Below are 16,833 nucleotides of genomic sequence, written 5' to 3'. Positions count from 1 at the left end.
CTTGCAACATTTTATTGATAATATGTAATGTATTATAAGTATCATGAGCTTGCAGAGCTGCTGTCACTCAGGGATTTTGCGCATAAGGTATTACATCTCGAAAGCATGCTGCTGCAGTGAAAAAAGGACTTTAAATAAATAGGCTGGCACAATTCTGCCTTCAAAGGGACAGTCTATAAATTCACAAACAAGATTTACTGTGTAATTCAAGCCTGAATCAACACAGGACTTACACTGTGTAACTGAGAAGGGACACACCACGTGGTAGGGTGTTTATAGTGTGGGCAATATTGTAATGCAGAGGTTGTTTTGCAGGCACATATTTCCTTTTCTAATTACACTGATTGCCACCTCCCATTTACAATCACATACCCGCACTGAGTTTAACTGCAGTAATTGCTACATGATACATTTATATAAGGAAAATATTGAGTGTCTATTTAGTGCGTTATAATGTAATTTAGCAGCTGGGGAAAAAAAAGATGGAAAAAACAGCATCATGTGACTTTGTCAATTCTCCATGCAACATGGCAAAGCAGCTTCTGCACTACGTCTGCGAGACCTCTGAGGTACAGTACTGCATCTGGATTAGAATGAACATCTGTAAATGCACTAGCTAACTTCTAGTTTATGGCCACATTTACTTGCATGAGTTTACCATGTCCCGCAGATGATATTTGTCGCTCCCCTGCTGTTTGTCGATGGTATAAAACTAGATGCCTGGGAAAGGGCAGACGGTACATTACTTAGGGAGCAATAAAACCCTGAAGTGATGGTCCTTGCGACATCATCTGAAGATGTAATTCACTCAAGGAGCTGCTCTTTCTCCACCCAAAAATTTAGCAACGCAATCTACTAAGAATCAGCTTGCTTTTTTTCCTATTAAAAAAAACCAGTTGAAATTACAAACAATACAGGATACCCTTATCCAGTTAGTTCTAGCTTTACAGGAGTTAGGACCCCATGCAATTTAGTGCCAACTGGGAAAACACATCTCCTCCGAAGAGTTAATCCATGTCTGTGTTACGGCACCAGCATGTGTTGTTGTTATATGATCAGCAGAAGTCCTGGCTCAAGTCACCCACCCTCAAAGCTGTCTCTGACTTTCAGAGGTCAAGATCATGTTACCTGTCATCTCCTATATGAGCAAAGGAAATGTGTTCTCTCTGGCTACTTTCATCTCTGCCTACAGAGCTGTTGCTTGACAAGTAAGGGTGTATTAAGGATGTGATCTTCTAACCAAAGATACAGCAAAATCAAATGTTACACCCTGCAAGCTGAATTGGAGTTGCAACTTATCAGTCCTGCTTAAAACCAGAACAGAATCACACAGCCAGTGTTCAGGCAGATGGAAGAAAAAGATGCATAGTGCGTCTGTCCTTCAGAAGTATTTTCTGCGTTTTTTTGCTAGTTTAACTGGAAGATTTCTGACCTGGGTTGCTTTGGAGAGCAATACTGCACTTGCTTTCCTAAGAGGCAATGTTATAAATTATCATTTGCTACTAACTGAAAAGGAGGGATTATGGACAAGTGCTTGGAGTGGTGTATTAAGAACTGCAACTCCTCAGCCCTGCTGCCAGCTCAGCTCTGCATCTCAAGTCTTTGGGCAAATAACTTTAACCCCTCCGCACCTCAGACTACAAACCTGTGAAGCAGTCACTCCCACAAGTGCTGAGTTTAAACACATATTTTTAAAGAGCTTTGAGATTCGCAGGCACACCTTACTCTAAAATGGCAGATATCTTCTAGCCAGATTCACAGGCTGTGAAGTATCAAGGAAAAGAGCAAATGCTGAAGAGCCAGCAAAGCTAATATCTATAGCCTGGCCATGCTGGGGACTCCTGCAATTACAGTTTGTTCTTTCAATTAACCTCTCCAAATACAGAGAAGGTGTCACGCATCCTCGCAGCTGTTCCTGTGCTCATGCTCTCCCAAAATGACCGCTGATCTCAGTGAGAGCCTGGCTGCCTTAGGGTGACCCAGACAGGCCCATGATTTCTCCCCATGCTTGCTGCTCCTTGTGAAACGGGGATGGAAGCAGCCCATGGGCTGTTAGAAGTGGCTGCTGGGACCTGGAGCTCCTTGGGACTCTCACTTCTTTACCATGAATATTTTTTTCTATCCAAAACTACTTTCTTCTCAGTTCGTATTACACAAGCGCTACCCTATACTGTATTCAGGCAGCTTTTGAAGAAGTGCACTGAAAGTGATGAGACTGGCTGTGCTGCAGAGCAGGCAGGGCAGAGCCCCCCAGCCCCTCACATCTCCCCCTCATACCGCAGCGCGAAAGCAGGTAATAGGCTCCCTAAAATGGTGGCTTCATCCATCTCACATCTCCTCACACCAAAGCCACAATGCTTGCCTTGTCCTTTGCCTCAGCCCTCTTCCGCATGATTTCAGTGCAGGAGCGACAGCCCCTGCATGAATCCAGCCATGCCTGGCGGCCTGGCCATGCTGGAGGGATGGGACGGGATGGGATGGGACGGGATGGGGTGGGATGGGATGGGATAGGATAGGCCAGGCAGCAGGGTGCCCAGGCAGCAGAAGTCTCCTCGTTTTAGACAGAAGGATCCTGATCTACACAGTCAGAGACAAAAGCATAATCAACCCTGCTCTGATTAATTGCAGTGGAAATGGTAAGGAGCTATCAATGCAGCAGCCAAGAGAGCTTAAAACTAAATATAACCTGCAGGAGGGGAAGAGAGGATGAGTCTTTGAAAACACTTTTCTGAAATGAAACAGGAATCTAGGGAAAGTTTTCCTCTCCTCTCCCCACTCCCCCAGCCTGTGCAGTGAAATAGGAGTTCCTGCCTTCCCTCTCTGAATAAAAGTGCCGCTCGCCTCCCTGGGATGAACAGCTGGGACTGTCCTGCTATCACCTCCCTGCTCTTCCTCACCGCTTTAAAATTAGCATCGCTGTGATCAGGCAGCAGCGGAGGAAATGCTCACCCACCGCTTGCCACAGTGTTTAGAGCTGATCACTAAAACACCACCTGCCTCCAGGAGATGGGGAGTTTGCAATACCCAGGGCTGGGGCTCGCCGCACGAGCAGAAGGCTCTCACCCACCCGGAGAGCTCCCACCACTGCTGGCACCACACACGTCTGCCTGGGCTGGCTCCGGCTCTCGGTGTGAAGCAGCCGTGGAGGCAGAAGTGACTCTACAGACATAAATAGCAGAGCCGGCCTGAGCTGAGGAAGATGATTCAATGAGATATTTTGGTCACATTTTTACGAAGGCAGCAAGGCTCTCCAGAGAAGGTATTTTTAGTGGGCTGAGTGAGACCCGCGATACTGATCAGTAGGCACAGAAACTGCCAGTGCAGGAAACCTGTAGAGTAAAACCACCCTGAGGCTGTATCCAGACAAGGTGGTAAGTGCAAGTCAGAGAAGAGCTTCTTGTAAATTCAGAGCTCCAGCAACTTCCTGGAGCAAATTTCACAAAGCAACGTGAAATGTCCATTCAGCCCTTTCTGGCTCATCCTGATAAATGCTTTGTTTCTGGTTTAACAGCAAATTGAAATTGATTAAGCCAGCATCGATATTGTCCTACAAGGTATGGAGAAACTAAATTCATTTTGGATAAATCCCAAGAAAGAGCAACTCATGCATGCACGCGCACACACACACACACTATTTAAAATAGGTTCATCTGGGATGCATAAAACCTGAAAAACGTTCATTAGGACTGGAAAAGGAAACACTGTTAATCAGCTCTAGGCTTCTTATTACTCAGTGGAAGAAAACTCCAGTCAGATAGTTTTTTAAACACACATAAGCCCCCAAAATTCTCCATGGAAGAATTAGCCAGCTAACTTGCCATAAATATGAGGAGGTGGGAAAAAAGGCAAATTAAAGGTGTTGGGGGCTGGATTATTATTATTTTTTAATTTGCATTCAACAGGAGAAAGATTTATGCATGAGATGCAAATTGCTATGTGTTATTTACACATCTGAAGAAAAACAAATCTTGAATGTAAATGCTTAGAGGGCATATTTTTAAATATGAAAGTGGTAAAATTATTATAATGTTTATAACTCCCACACTGTTAAAAAGACATTAAATTGGGGAAAAATGAGCCCTTTTATTTAAATTATAGAGTCCTCACCAAATATTAGGGCAGAAATCAAATACAAACATCTGTGTGTTTCCATTCTTGAGAGTCTTTTAGAGCAATTTGTTCACCTTGCAGTTGGCCCTATCCAGAATATCCCAGTGGGTTAGCAACTGCAGTGGGCAATGGCCAGTTACAGCATTTCTGTTTCCATCGTGAAATACTACATATGTCTTCAGAAAATAAAGAAACAGAAATACCTTTATAAAAACAAGTCCACTCCGTAAGCAGTCCAGCTCGGCTGGTGGAATATATATGACTTGCAGTTGACCACCCCTGAGAACGAGGTGAATAGCACTGAAGCCTGCAGTGAAAGAGCAAACAAAGCTAAAAAACCAGGAAGAAAACAGTAAGAATGAGAAAAAGATGAGATGAGAGCAAGTGATGGCACCTAGAAGATCCAGCATTGCTTAGTTGATCCATATCCACTGAACCGTGCATTTTCCAGCTCTCTTTAGAAAATGTAAAGGATGCCTATTATACTAGCACTACTCATTCTTTCGTGTATTTATTTCTGGAGGGGAAAAGCTATTATTTCTGTTTTTACCAAGAGAAAATCAAGGTAATAAGACCTGGGTTATCAAACCCACTTACATGCTTGACTCCTGTCAGCTTCTAAAACCTTTGATTATCTGCACCACAGACTCATTAAAATGCAAAGAGATTTAGGTGTCTTCATGTCTTTGCCACTTTTGAAAAAGCGACTCACAAGGCTGCCAACCTGAGGGGCTCAAAAGTCATGAGACCAGACTCCATAACCTGAAAAATAACCACGGAATTGCTGTTTTAGCTTGTTTTTTGACACTGTGAGAGCTGGATGGGGGTTGCTGTTTTCCTTCAGCTACCCTATGTGAGATGGACCTTAGAGTCACGTTTCTTTCCTCACAGCACATCTCCCCAGTGGGAATGCTAGAGCGAGACCTGAGCACACCAAAACCACTGTTCTCGTAACACAGGGCAGTGACTGCCTGCAGCAATTACTCTCAGGTAGCTCTGCCCACGGCACTGTGTCCCCACAGTATGAATTCCGTGGGAGTCCAGGCTGTGTCTGGCAGGAGAAGGTGCCTTGCAAGCACATGTTTTGCAACCAGAATCAAAACTTTCACATAGAACACCAAAAATTTGGCAGAGGGCTTAGAGAGGGAGTGAGGGACGTTTCCTACCCATTCAATCAGGCCAGATAATTTCTAGTCTGATTAAGAGTGGTCAAAATGAAAAAAAACCCAACCATTAGTCACGACGCCTCACTTTTTGAATGTCGGTTCATAAACACACTAAAAACAAGTGAGAAGGCATCCACTTTTGCAGCCAAAGACTTGGAATAGGTTTTTGTGGTTGTGGTTTTTATGGCTATCCACATGGCTAATTCACATCAGGTTTTTGTTGATCTTTTAATATTTATGTCCAGATGCCACTGTAAGCTTCCAGATGTTTTTGCACAGACATCAAAAATGTTTGCATAGCAATTACCAAAAGAAAGTTTGAGGCATTTTTAAAGAGCTGAGAATGACAAAAGACAAAGTGGCTTTTGTTTCCAAAAGATTTCATTTTCTCCTTTTGTTTTTAAATTTTATTTTTTATTTATTTATTTATAGACCATTTGTTAGCCTACTAACCAAAAGTGGAACCCAGACCATCTACTTTGAGTGTCCTATTAGGTGTTGCCTCATAAAATTTTAGGTTTCTGATGCCAGATGACTCCTACATTTTCTAGCAAGTGCAAATAAGTAGATACCTTTGCAGGTCTCCAGAGGGTGATCTATCCATATAACTTAATCACCCCTTCAGTCTCCACTGACCATATAGGACTCTAGATATTCCTGAGGTTTAAGCCACAAATATTCCTCTGCCATAGAGAAGAGGCTGAAGGAGTAGGAGCTGTTATGTGCCTGCTTCCCTTGGGATCAGTCCTGAAGCAGTGGGACTCTGCCTTCCTGCGTGGTGTCACAGCACAGTCCCTCAGGAAACTTCGCAGACAGCCCTGGGGAAGGAGGTGGGGGTGAGCTGCCTGTCCATCTCTGCTTCCACTGCACCACAGCTCTGGCTCAGAGGAAAGTGCTTGTTGCACCCAAGCAGCTGCTTCCAAGCATGGATACACAACTAAAACGGAGGCACTGGAGAGCATTCGGGCTAATTAGGAAATTATCTACCGCTTGCAAGTGTCTGCAGGGAAAGGACTCCTGGGAAGTCAGTGGGCTGGACTGTAGGCGGGGCTTCTAGGTGAAATGGAGCCAGTCTGGGTGGGAGTTAGGTGGACTTCACAAGTCCTTCACAAGTAACCTGTGCTCTGGCAATTATAAGGCAACTTCATGCTTCCTTGTGCTTCTGTATTGTGTTGGGAAAAAACCTCCCAAAAGCAAATATAATCCAAATGCCAACTGTAGAAAAAAGAAACAAAACCTTTCTTAATGTTGATAATTATATCATATGCTCAGAACAACACAGTGAAAAAAGAGCTATGTTGGGCAAGAGCAAGAAGATGACAGAGAGAAGTGATTTGTTTAGCACCAACGCTCAAAGTGACAGTCCGGCTGCCAAGTCCAGTTGTTTCTGGGAGAGAAAACTGGCAGTCTCGTTCTTTGTGCATTCTGAGTATTTGCTGCAATGCATATTTTGGTCCCACAAATAATCAACAAGAGTTTTGTCAGTGAGTTCAATGGGGCCAAGATTTTCCTTTGGCTAGGAACGGGTGGCCGGGCCAGCAGCAGCAGCTTCAGCCGACCACACTGCTCTTGTGAACTGGAGTGTTCCTGGATTTGCCCATAGAGCTCTGCAGAGACAGAGGTGGGTGGCAAACACGACTGCATGAGTTATATTTTTATTTAGTCAGCTACAAGTGAAATTACACCATAATGTACTTGGGGAAAGATTTTTCACTGAGAAACAAATATTAAAGTGTGAGAGTGTTTGTCAATATTTTCTGTTAATTGACTAGGGGTTGGAAGCGTATATCTACATCCCAGACCGCAGTGTGAAGTAGAGATAACCAACTGCTTTAAACTGGCTTAGATACCAAAAGAAGTATGTCTGCAGCAGTGTTATTTCAAACTACCACTCAGTTAAAACTAGCTCAGGCATCTCCCTCGGTTACCTTGTAACCTGCAGTATATTCTGATGCTATGATGTGAAGAGAAATTGCAGAGAGGAAACAGCTGGGAAAACATAAAATAAATTTAAAATTATTTTCCAGAAAAATATATCAGAACTTCCTAGAGAAATTATTTCCTAGGCACATCTTTCCTAGTCTCAGCTCAACCCTTTGGCACAGAAAATATGTAAAAAGCAAAAAAAAAGAAAAAAAAAAGAATTCATCTGATTAGCATCATGAAATCCATGCAGCCATTATTCAGCACTGCTACTGTCAAATGTCTTCTCAAGTCCATAAAACTAAACACAAAGACCTCCAAATGCAATCTGCAACCTTTAAAAGGCAAAACAAAATTGAACATCTGAAAACTCTGGGTCAGGTCTTCAGCTGCTGAGAATCACTATGGTTTCCTCGCCTTCAGTGGAGCAATGCTCACATACAGCAGCTCAGAAAAAGCTGTACTGAGTTGCACCAGTCATCGTATCCACTGGAATAAAGGAAGCTCCTCAGACCAGACCACAAACCCTCCTAGAACTGGTAATTCTCAGGCAAGTCAGGTGTCTTACCTACATGATCTACCCCCAAATTTATGGACTGCATTTTGCAAACATAGCCACCCCCTGGAAGCTGTACTTCCTGTAGTCACGGCCAGCACTGACCATGAAACTCCATTTTATAATTCTCAGCAGCAGAGCCACATAATTATGCTGTTCACCTTTTGTTGCTTGGCATTTGCTGATGACTACTCCAGAGTCAAGACATTTTTTTCCCATAGCACTGGATCAGAGCAAGGTGCATTTTTGTCTCTGTTTATTACAATTATTTTTTTATCTTTTGAAACATCAGGCTTTGATCACTGTCAGAGACCGATTAATGAGCAAGATGGACTTTTGATGTCCTCTGGGAAGGCAATTCTTATGATTCTTTTTCAATGGTGACATCTGTTTGCATCCTACTTTAAGGGCCTGCTTCATTGTACAGTAGCGGCCAAGAAACATGGTCCTGGAAATCTTTATTTGTCATACGGGAAGCAAGACAAAACTTCACCTAGTCATATATGACTAGTCTGCCTGCTTTGGTCTTGCCCAATGTTCCCAACTTGTCATGGCAAGCGGTGTTTGACAAAGACTCAACATGAAGGGCATGTGCACATGCAGGAAGCCTACAAAATCGTGGGAATGGTTCATTTAGTAATGTTCTCTCCCTTTGTTTTATAGTGTTTCTGATAATGAACAGGTTTTAGCAATGAAAAATAAGTTGCACTATAACATTGGTAACCACAGGATTAAAGTGACTGGAGCTCTTTTAAATAAAAGACACCAAGGAGGTACGGGCTCATCTGTAGTTGTGCATCAGGATTACCCCAACTCTTCCTCCCCTTTGACTTTGCCACTTCTAATCGGGCGGGTGGCGATAAAAGAGGCCGAGGTGTACATGGTCTGGTACGATAAAGCTGCCTGGAGAGTCACATGAAAGAGGGGAGCCACATCTCTAGGTTGCAGCTGAGAATTAGGTCTCCTTTCATCAGGAATATATCCCTGCTGTATCACAGCATCAGAGTCTCTCTTCTGTGCCGTGACCCTCAGGAGTCGTTCAGCTGTGTCTAGCATTTGGGGTCACAGCGCAGGAGAGGGACCACAGCGCAGTCCTGTGCAAACGCTTGAGGTACAGCCCGGGGCACGGCAGGTCAAAAGCAAAGGGACTGTGCAGCCCTCTGTTACAGCCCTGCGTGGTTTGTCTCTTATTTTCTTACAGGTCCAAAAAGGCATTTAAAAACTTTCAAACATGAAAAAAAAAAAGGGGATAAAAAATAACTTTAATTGCAAATTGTGGCATAAAACCTGTAGCATTCAGTCAGCCTTTTTCTACCAGGTAGTAACTTAACAGGCTGCTTTTAAAAACTATTGCCTTGCCCTGTTAGACTCAATACCTGTCACATGATTAATGTGCTGGTGTCTTATTAACTGCTGTGTTAGAGGAGCTGCTGTAGTCACCACTACCCCCCCTTCTCTCACCCCTTTTGTAAAAACCTCATTGCAATCCCACTGCTCTGACTGGAGGGTACTGCACCTTCCGACAAAACATCATAAAGAGCAAAGAATTACTGTTTCCCAGTAATCCAGCCCATAAATCAACCCTCGCGTTTTGTTCCGAGGACGGTGAGGGACTCCGTGAGTGCTCCCTGTGTTCGCATTCACAAGACAGACTGTGTCTTCAGAAAGAAGAAAGGGAAAAAAAAGAAAAAAAAAAAATCAGGAATGGGTAAATCATTCCAGCGTCTGATTGATCTTATCTGGACCTCCCTTGCTGCAACAATAATTTGAGACTGTCAAAAATTGCCACCTTATCTGATTGGTGGTCTTACCAGCTGCTATTTTATCAGGGCCCAGCTGGATGAGGAAAGCAGGATGTGGCATGACCTTGGTATCTCAGCGCCTGACCTCAATATCTAATCAGTCGGATGTCTCGCTGAGGCTGCCTCGGGATGCTGTGCATGTCCCCTTTGGCACCAAGTCATTCAAAAGACGTTTGCTTCACGCTGGTTTTAGCCCACCAGCACTCACACACAGAGCACATCCCGGCATGTCACCGCCCTGCCTGCTAGTGCTGCGGCACCTGAGGTTTAAGGTGCTTTTCTGTAAAGCTTCGGCAACCTTTCTCCTAAAAAGCTTGGTTTGCAGGACTGCCACCCAGCCAGCAACATTTCAGCATCCTGCTGGTGTCACAGACAAGGCAAGGCAAGGCCTCCAAACTCATTTCATTGGTTTTGTGCAAGCTACCCAGTACATGTCCATCAGTGCAATGAACGTTACCTATAGAGTGCCACACCATAGGCACCACCTCATAGCCTGTAATAGGAAGGACGTGGGTTTTGTTGCTTCAAACTGGAAATTGAAGGACGGGGTTTTTACCCCAGCTCTAATGGCCATTAGCTGTGTGACTAGGGAAAATCATTCCACCTCCCTGTATTCAGATACAGGTGGAGGATTACACTTGCAAAACTCCTATCACGGCAGGGCTAGAGAGATGTCTGTTAGCTCCAGGGCTTTCCCCCAGTGCTGAGGGGGAGAAATTTTTCTTCTGATCCATCGGAGGGGCAGGGTGCCTATGCGGCACCTCTGATCCTCTGCCCAAGGGAACAGTAAGCGGATCCATGTCCTGACCTTCACCAGCCCTGCTCTTCCTTTTCTCCTTCACGCTGGGGCTGCAGGAGAGCCTCCACCCACCCAGGCACGCTCCCGCAGGAAGATATACCCTTTGGGGCAGGTTCCTAGGACGCTGCCGTCCCCTCCTCTCCTGCCTGCTTGATCTTCCACAGTGGTGCATGTTGCTCGAGGAAGTCCCTCTCGAAACAGCAGAGTAATTGCCATAGCTCTGTGCTGCCCTGTTCAACAGGTATGGTACGAACAGCATGCTGAGGGAGAAGCCTGGGCTTGAACTGCCCGAGATATCAGTAGACCAGCAAGGAAAAAAGCTGCAAGAAGTGAAACCTGAAGCACATATAAATTAACCATCCAAGGAAGATCAGAGTGCTCTAGCGTGTCATTTCTCAAAAAGAAGATTTAGGTTTTCTGCTTCAATATTGTGGCTTTTAATTACTTTATATGCATACATTTATTATACAGAATTTTTAAAAGGCTGAAATTAGAATCAAAGATTTTGATTCTGTTAAGCCTTTGGTATGACCCTAATTTCCTTTTCTTTTTTTTTTTTTTTTCTCCTGGAAATTAATATGGCTTTGTTTGTTTGTTCCTGTTCCGTTTAACAGAAAAATCCTCTGCAACTGCAGAATTTCTCATAAAACAGCAACTTACTTCCCAACCAGCTCTGTCCATCACCTCTGCTGCATGTAGTGACTGCTAACAGGGGTCTTGGACGTGCTCTTCGCACACCGCGACCAGGCACAAACCCTGGTGTTTCTGCACACAGGAAGTATGAGAAAACAGTGGAAGTTTGATACAGAAAGAAGTCTCTCTCAAGCTCTTACTCTGGGGGTGAATTTCCCTGTGCAGTGAGCAGGGGCTATAGCAGGAGAGTCCACAGGATGGCAATTGTCAGGCAAACTGATGGACCAGTGCATTCTTTGGCCAAGTCTTGGTTTGCTGTTGCTGTTCCAAAGTGCCAAAACATTGAATTGCATGGTGTCTGTGACAACTTGAGTATTAAAAGCTTGGAGACCTACATAAGTCTTGAGTTTTAGTCCTTGCAGGAGTTGCAAAGTTTATTTTCAATGCTGGTATAATTTGCCTCCCTGGCCCCTAAGTAACAATAATAATAATACTAAGAAGGAGATGAAGAATTTCCTATATATTTTTGTTCCGTTATTAAACTGTGGCTGAGCAGAGTCATAGGGTTTGCTGTCTCCTAAAGCCAGATCTAAACCCCTTTAAGGGAGAGCAGATGCAAGAGAATCATTACTGTATTTATTTATTTTGACAAATAAAGAATATTTAATAGGTTGGAGTCTGGTTGTTTACAAAAAGAACAGAGTGTGACAATACTTGTGGCTTGGAATAGCAAACATATTGAGGAGGGTTGCCTGCTGCCCACCGACTGTGCAGAGAGCACACCCCTGGACAGCAATCCTATACTTGTGAGGACATTGCAGCAAATTCCAGTCTAAATAAAGCCGCAGAAGAACAGATAAGCAATTGCACCTCAACACACACAGATGCATACACACAAAAATGTCCCCTTATCAGGACCTAGATAATAAACCTGAGAATGCAGCCAAGTGCATCTTAGTTGATTGACAATACATAACAGATTGCCTTAGTGTATTCTTTGGGAGAAGCAGAACATACAATTAAATAAAACTCATTATTAAAAGCAACCCCCCCCCCCCCCCCCCAAAAAAAAAAAAATAGATGTCAAACTCTGACTAGACTAATGTGGTATTTCAGGTGGAAAATTGAATGGACTTAATAGGAGTAATATGAACAGTTGGTCCTGGAAGAGCTTATAAACTGTAAATATTGCTCACTGCCGATGCTAACACAATGATGAATGTATCAAAATATTAGTATCAAAAGACTGCTGGAATATATTTGCCATGTTGTGGAAAGCGTGAAGGGAGGTAGCTGTCCTTCCCACAGCTTTATATTAATCTCTGGGTACTGGCTGATAGCAGGGGCCACAAGCACTATAATTAGATTTTGGAAATGTATATAGGGAGGAGGAAATGGAATAATTAAGGTAAGCTATCAGATGCCTGTCCTCATCCTTTTTAAACAAGCCAGAAATATACCCTGCACTCGTTCAGCATGCAACCTTCAAGGGGAAAGGTGTCAGACACTGTAATTGGTAGAACTTGAATGCTGCTATACTGGTGTCCCTTTTTTAAGGAAACCTATTTTCCACACCAAAATTGATCCGGCAAGGTTGTTATCTCATAATGCACACCTAGAGAGGTACTGCAAGGCCTGAGGGTAGGGAATAGCAGGGCACTTCACAGCCTCAGCCACGCAGCCTGCAATGCTACACCCTCTCTGGGGGAACTCGCTGCTGAGGCACAGGCTACGTGGTAAAATATATGTATATGTATGTGGAGAGTTTGGGTTTTGCTTTAAAATGCATGGGCGAGGCAGTGAAAATGTGCTAATGGTATGGCATCTGGCTGGGTCTGACAGCTGAACCAGGTGAGCATTTGCTTCTCCTTCTGGGGGTGCTGGTAGGTGGGAGACCCTCTGCCCTCCCACTCACATGGCACCTCTGAAGGGCATACTGGCTTTTATTTAATTATCCTGCCCTCCTTAAACAACAGAGAAGAGCCAGGGAACCTTAACAATCACAAAAAAGAATATTTTTGGTGTGGAAAATTATTTGACATTATTCTTAAATATTTAAAGGACACTGTCTGCTGGTTTGGAAATCCAGTGAATAATTTAATACTGTTTGACAGAATCTCTTTGGGTCAATTATTCAGTAAGTGGATTAATACATTCCGACTAAAACAAAGCACATTGCGTTTTGGCGGGCATATCTTGTTCCATCACATATTCCATGTCACATTGCATCGCAGAGGATGCCAGCATAATCAAATGGGGCAACTTGACTTAGACAATGCAATCAGAATAATTTCCAAATATTTTTCAAAAGCTTCCTGTTCCTGACTGGTTCTCTACCTGGTCTGTCTATATTCATCTGTCTAAAAAGGAAAATAACACAGTAAGAGATCTGATCAACTTATAAAAAAAAATCTAGTTGGAAACTGCCAGCAACTCTTGACCTCATTATAACCCTAAGCATCTTATCTATACCGAACACTTTAATTTTAGAATAGCATCTTTAAAGCCCCAGGGGAAGAGGGGGAGCATCTCTTGATGCTTGACAGCAATTCTCTAACACTGACATGGTCCAAAAGAGATATTCTTATCAAATCCTTCTGAGGAAAGCAGCTGAAATATAGGATCTCAAGGGCAATGGGGATACAACACACGTTAAAAAAAGAAGGATCCTTGGGATTTCAAGAGATATGTAGAAGGCTTCAAAGGCAGCAGCTGTCTCACACCAGAAAGGGTTTTATAGATAAAACTGGAATGGAGGGTCCTGCTTATGTTTCAAACCACTAGCAGACACACCTCCCTCTCCTGTCCTTCTACTTTCCATTCTTCCTCAACATGCTGTGAAGAAACAGGTGGGACTTTCTTTCCAAAATCCTGTAATGCATGGTGGGGAAGATGGTCATTTTAGTAAAGGAAATTAAAATTTGGAATTTCTACTTTTATGGGGAATTCTCAGATTCTTCAATTTTCCTTCAAGTAGAATGGGGATTAAAAGTAAATAATCTCATAACTTTCCTGTGAGAGAAAATATTCCAAAAGCAATTCTATGTTTATGCATTTTTTATAATTGTAGTATGAATATTGCAACACAGCGTAAAACCCAAAACCATGCTGTGGAGGACAAATACTCAATTTCATGGAAGTGATCTGAGTATAACATGATATTTACTTCATTAAAGTGAGATATTTCTGCAAAAACTTTCCATTGCCTGCAGTCAGCATTTTCTGAACAAATTCCTTTACCAGCTCAAAATTATAAAGACAGATAGGCAAAAATGCATCTCAAGGTCTAAGTAAAATCAGAATAAAAATCATTAGAAAAATAAAAGGTACCTGTTCCTCTGCTCTCACAGCAGACATGCTAAGGCCTTTCTCATACCGTGTAAACGAAATGAAGAGTTGCATGCACCCTTGCACATCCATGGCAAGCCAGAAGAGACTCTCGCTCTCCAGCTGCGTTCAGCAAAATCCTCCATGTAGCATGGCTAGGATGGCACCTGGCTTTGTCCAGCAGCTGCTTTAGCAGAGCAAAAAGCACATCTAGGAAAAAAAAGATCAGTTTTCTTCCTAACATTTCCTAAGGGTGACTCAACAGGAATTTTTCTTACTATATGTGTGAACAGGAGCAGGGATAAGGTCAGGATAAAGCCCTGGAGTGGCTTGTAAGATTAATTGTGAGGAGTCCCTAGAGGTTTAGTTCAGACCAGCACTGAAAAGTTCCCATGCTCATGTGCGTCTTTCTTTGCCAGACTATCTGAACAATCGCCCCTCCAGAGCCATGTGAGAGCCTGTCTTCTTCAGGTCTCCAGCGCAAGGCCAGCAGTCCTTCCTGCAGTCCCATTGACCAGAACCACTAAGGCCACAAGCAAATTGGCCTTCTCATATTCTTCAGGACCAGAAAAAGGAGGGTCAAGGAGAAAAAAAAAACAACCTGCAAAGCCCAAACAAGCTGGGATGTGGAAATGGGCAGAATCTTAGGCTAGTCAAATTTTCTTACCCATTTTTTTGTGTTTTGTGTTAGGGATCACAGTACAGCCCATAGTGATGCATCATGCTGGTCATTTTAGACATCCAAAGTGGTATTCCCCATTCTACCAACTGGAACATGGAGGCAAAGGGAAAGTCATTGACCTAAGAGCTTGGCAGTTAGCGACATGAACCTACACAGAGCTAGCAGTCGTAGCTATTAGCAAGGTCTGAGGTTGGAGTGGCTGACAAGGAGCCACTGACGGATTTGCACGGATGGATTGCAGTGCTTCCACAAACAAACTTCCACGTCCCAGACCCCCCCCTCAAAGAGCTCCTTTGCAGCAAGGTAAGAAGTAGCAAGCATTGATGAAAAGGTACAGCCCGAGTTCTCCTTTAAACTGTTCAGTAATAAACATTAATATTAAAAACCCCATAACACCTAAAAATGCATAACATCAAGTCCTCCTATCCTTGACTTTTATGCACATAACTTCACTCTGAGTCAGCCTCATTAAGCCTAGCTGAATAATTCTAATTCTCAAGTGTTTGGAGGGTTGAGGATTGAATAAACATACAGAAAGCTCATGGATCCTCCTTACATTTTTAAAACATGTACTTCCAAAGAGATATTACAAGAAATATTTTAAAGACAATAGTTCAGTAGGCCGAGATGAGAAAACATACACTACCAAGAACCTCCGGCTTGTGTCGCGCAGCCACCTGGCCTGATGTACGGGTGTTCAAGTAAAGGCAGATGCAGCTGAACCAATGAGTTTGACGTGTTCTAAATTCCGTCATGTCGGGCTGAAAGGAGATAGAAATTCATTTCACAGAGGGTTAAATTATACACAGATATATCCACACACACACGTGTATATACCTGGGGGGGCTCCCGTCGGCAGAGGCAGGAGGCGCTGAGGTGTCCCGTCCCCCCCCCCCGCAGGCGGCTGCCGGGGCTGGCCCGTCTCCCGCCGTGCCGCCAGCAGGTGTCGTTGCGCCTGCGCGCTGCGGCCGGCGGAGCGCGGCGGGTCGCCCCAGGGCGGGGGACACCAGCCGGTGGAGGAGGGGGAGGCGGGGCTGGGGGGGGTGTGGTTTAGCCCCAGCCGGCAGCCGGTACGGGGCGGGCAGGGGGTTGTGCCGGCTCTGCAGCACCGTGCGGGGCGTTTTCAGCGGGGCAGGGAGTAAAAGGCACGGCTATCTGCAGCGAAAGAAAGGCGGAGAGAAATGGTCTGGCTCTGCCCCGAAGCGAGTGCTTCGACATGGAAAGAAATTGAGGAGCGGCTGAGGGAACTGGGGTTGTTTAGCCTGGAGAAAAGGAGGCTGAGGGGAGACCTTATCGCTCTCTACAACTACCTGAAAGGAGGCTGTAGAGAGGTGGGGGTCGGTCTCTTCTCCCAGGTAAGAAGTGATAGGACGAGAGGAAATGGCCTCAAGTTGCGCCAGGGGAGGTTTAGACTGGATATTAGGAAATTTTACTTCACTGAAAGGGTTATCAAGCATTGGAACAGGCTGCCCAGGGAAGTGGTTGAGCCCCCATCCCTGGAGGTATTTAAAAGACATTTGGATGAGGTGCTTAGGGACATGGTATAGTGGTGGTCTTGGTAGTGTTAGGTTTACGGTTGGACTCGATGATCTTAAAGGTCTTTTCCAACCTACACGATTCTGTGATTCTGTGAAAGGGAAAGCGTTACCAAGAAGAAATAAAGGATGCATGCAGAAATGTTTTCAGGGTTTTTGAAAACCTCACAGGTAACGATTTATTTTAGAAACATGGACAGTCTCCTGCCATTTTACACAGGCAGCAGCATCTTGTTGCAAGGACAGAAGAATCAGAAGGAGAAAGATGAGAATGAAAAATGAAAGTGGTCAGGTTAGATG

The 16,833-nt window shown here is 44.1% G+C and overlaps 1 long non-coding RNA gene across 4 annotated transcripts in view; it reads right to left on the bottom strand.

Moving 5' to 3' along the window:
- Positions 1-15,971, bottom strand: part of LOC140649273 (uncharacterized) — a 34,662-nt gene extending 18,691 nt beyond the window's left edge. The window contains exons 1-4 of one of the 4 annotated variants that reach the window (XR_012041550.1): positions 15,836-15,971; positions 15,640-15,759; positions 14,984-15,084; positions 14,320-14,526 (exon numbers count right to left, since the gene is read on the bottom strand). This is a non-coding gene — a long non-coding RNA (uncharacterized lncRNA). The remainder of the gene's footprint in view (positions 1-14,319; positions 14,527-14,983; positions 15,085-15,639; positions 15,760-15,835) is intronic. The other 3 variants (XR_012041548.1, XR_012041551.1, XR_012041549.1) reach the window with 3 other exon arrangements.
- Between the last annotated feature and the right edge of the window lie 862 nt (positions 15,972-16,833).

Source organism: Ciconia boyciana, chromosome 3 (genome assembly GCF_034638445.1).
Source record: "Ciconia boyciana chromosome 3, ASM3463844v1, whole genome shotgun sequence".
Classification (NCBI taxonomy): Eukaryota; Metazoa; Chordata; class Aves; order Ciconiiformes; family Ciconiidae; genus Ciconia; species Ciconia boyciana.
The sequence above is the reverse complement of the archived record's forward strand: the minus strand, read 5'-3'. Positions and strand labels throughout refer to the sequence as shown.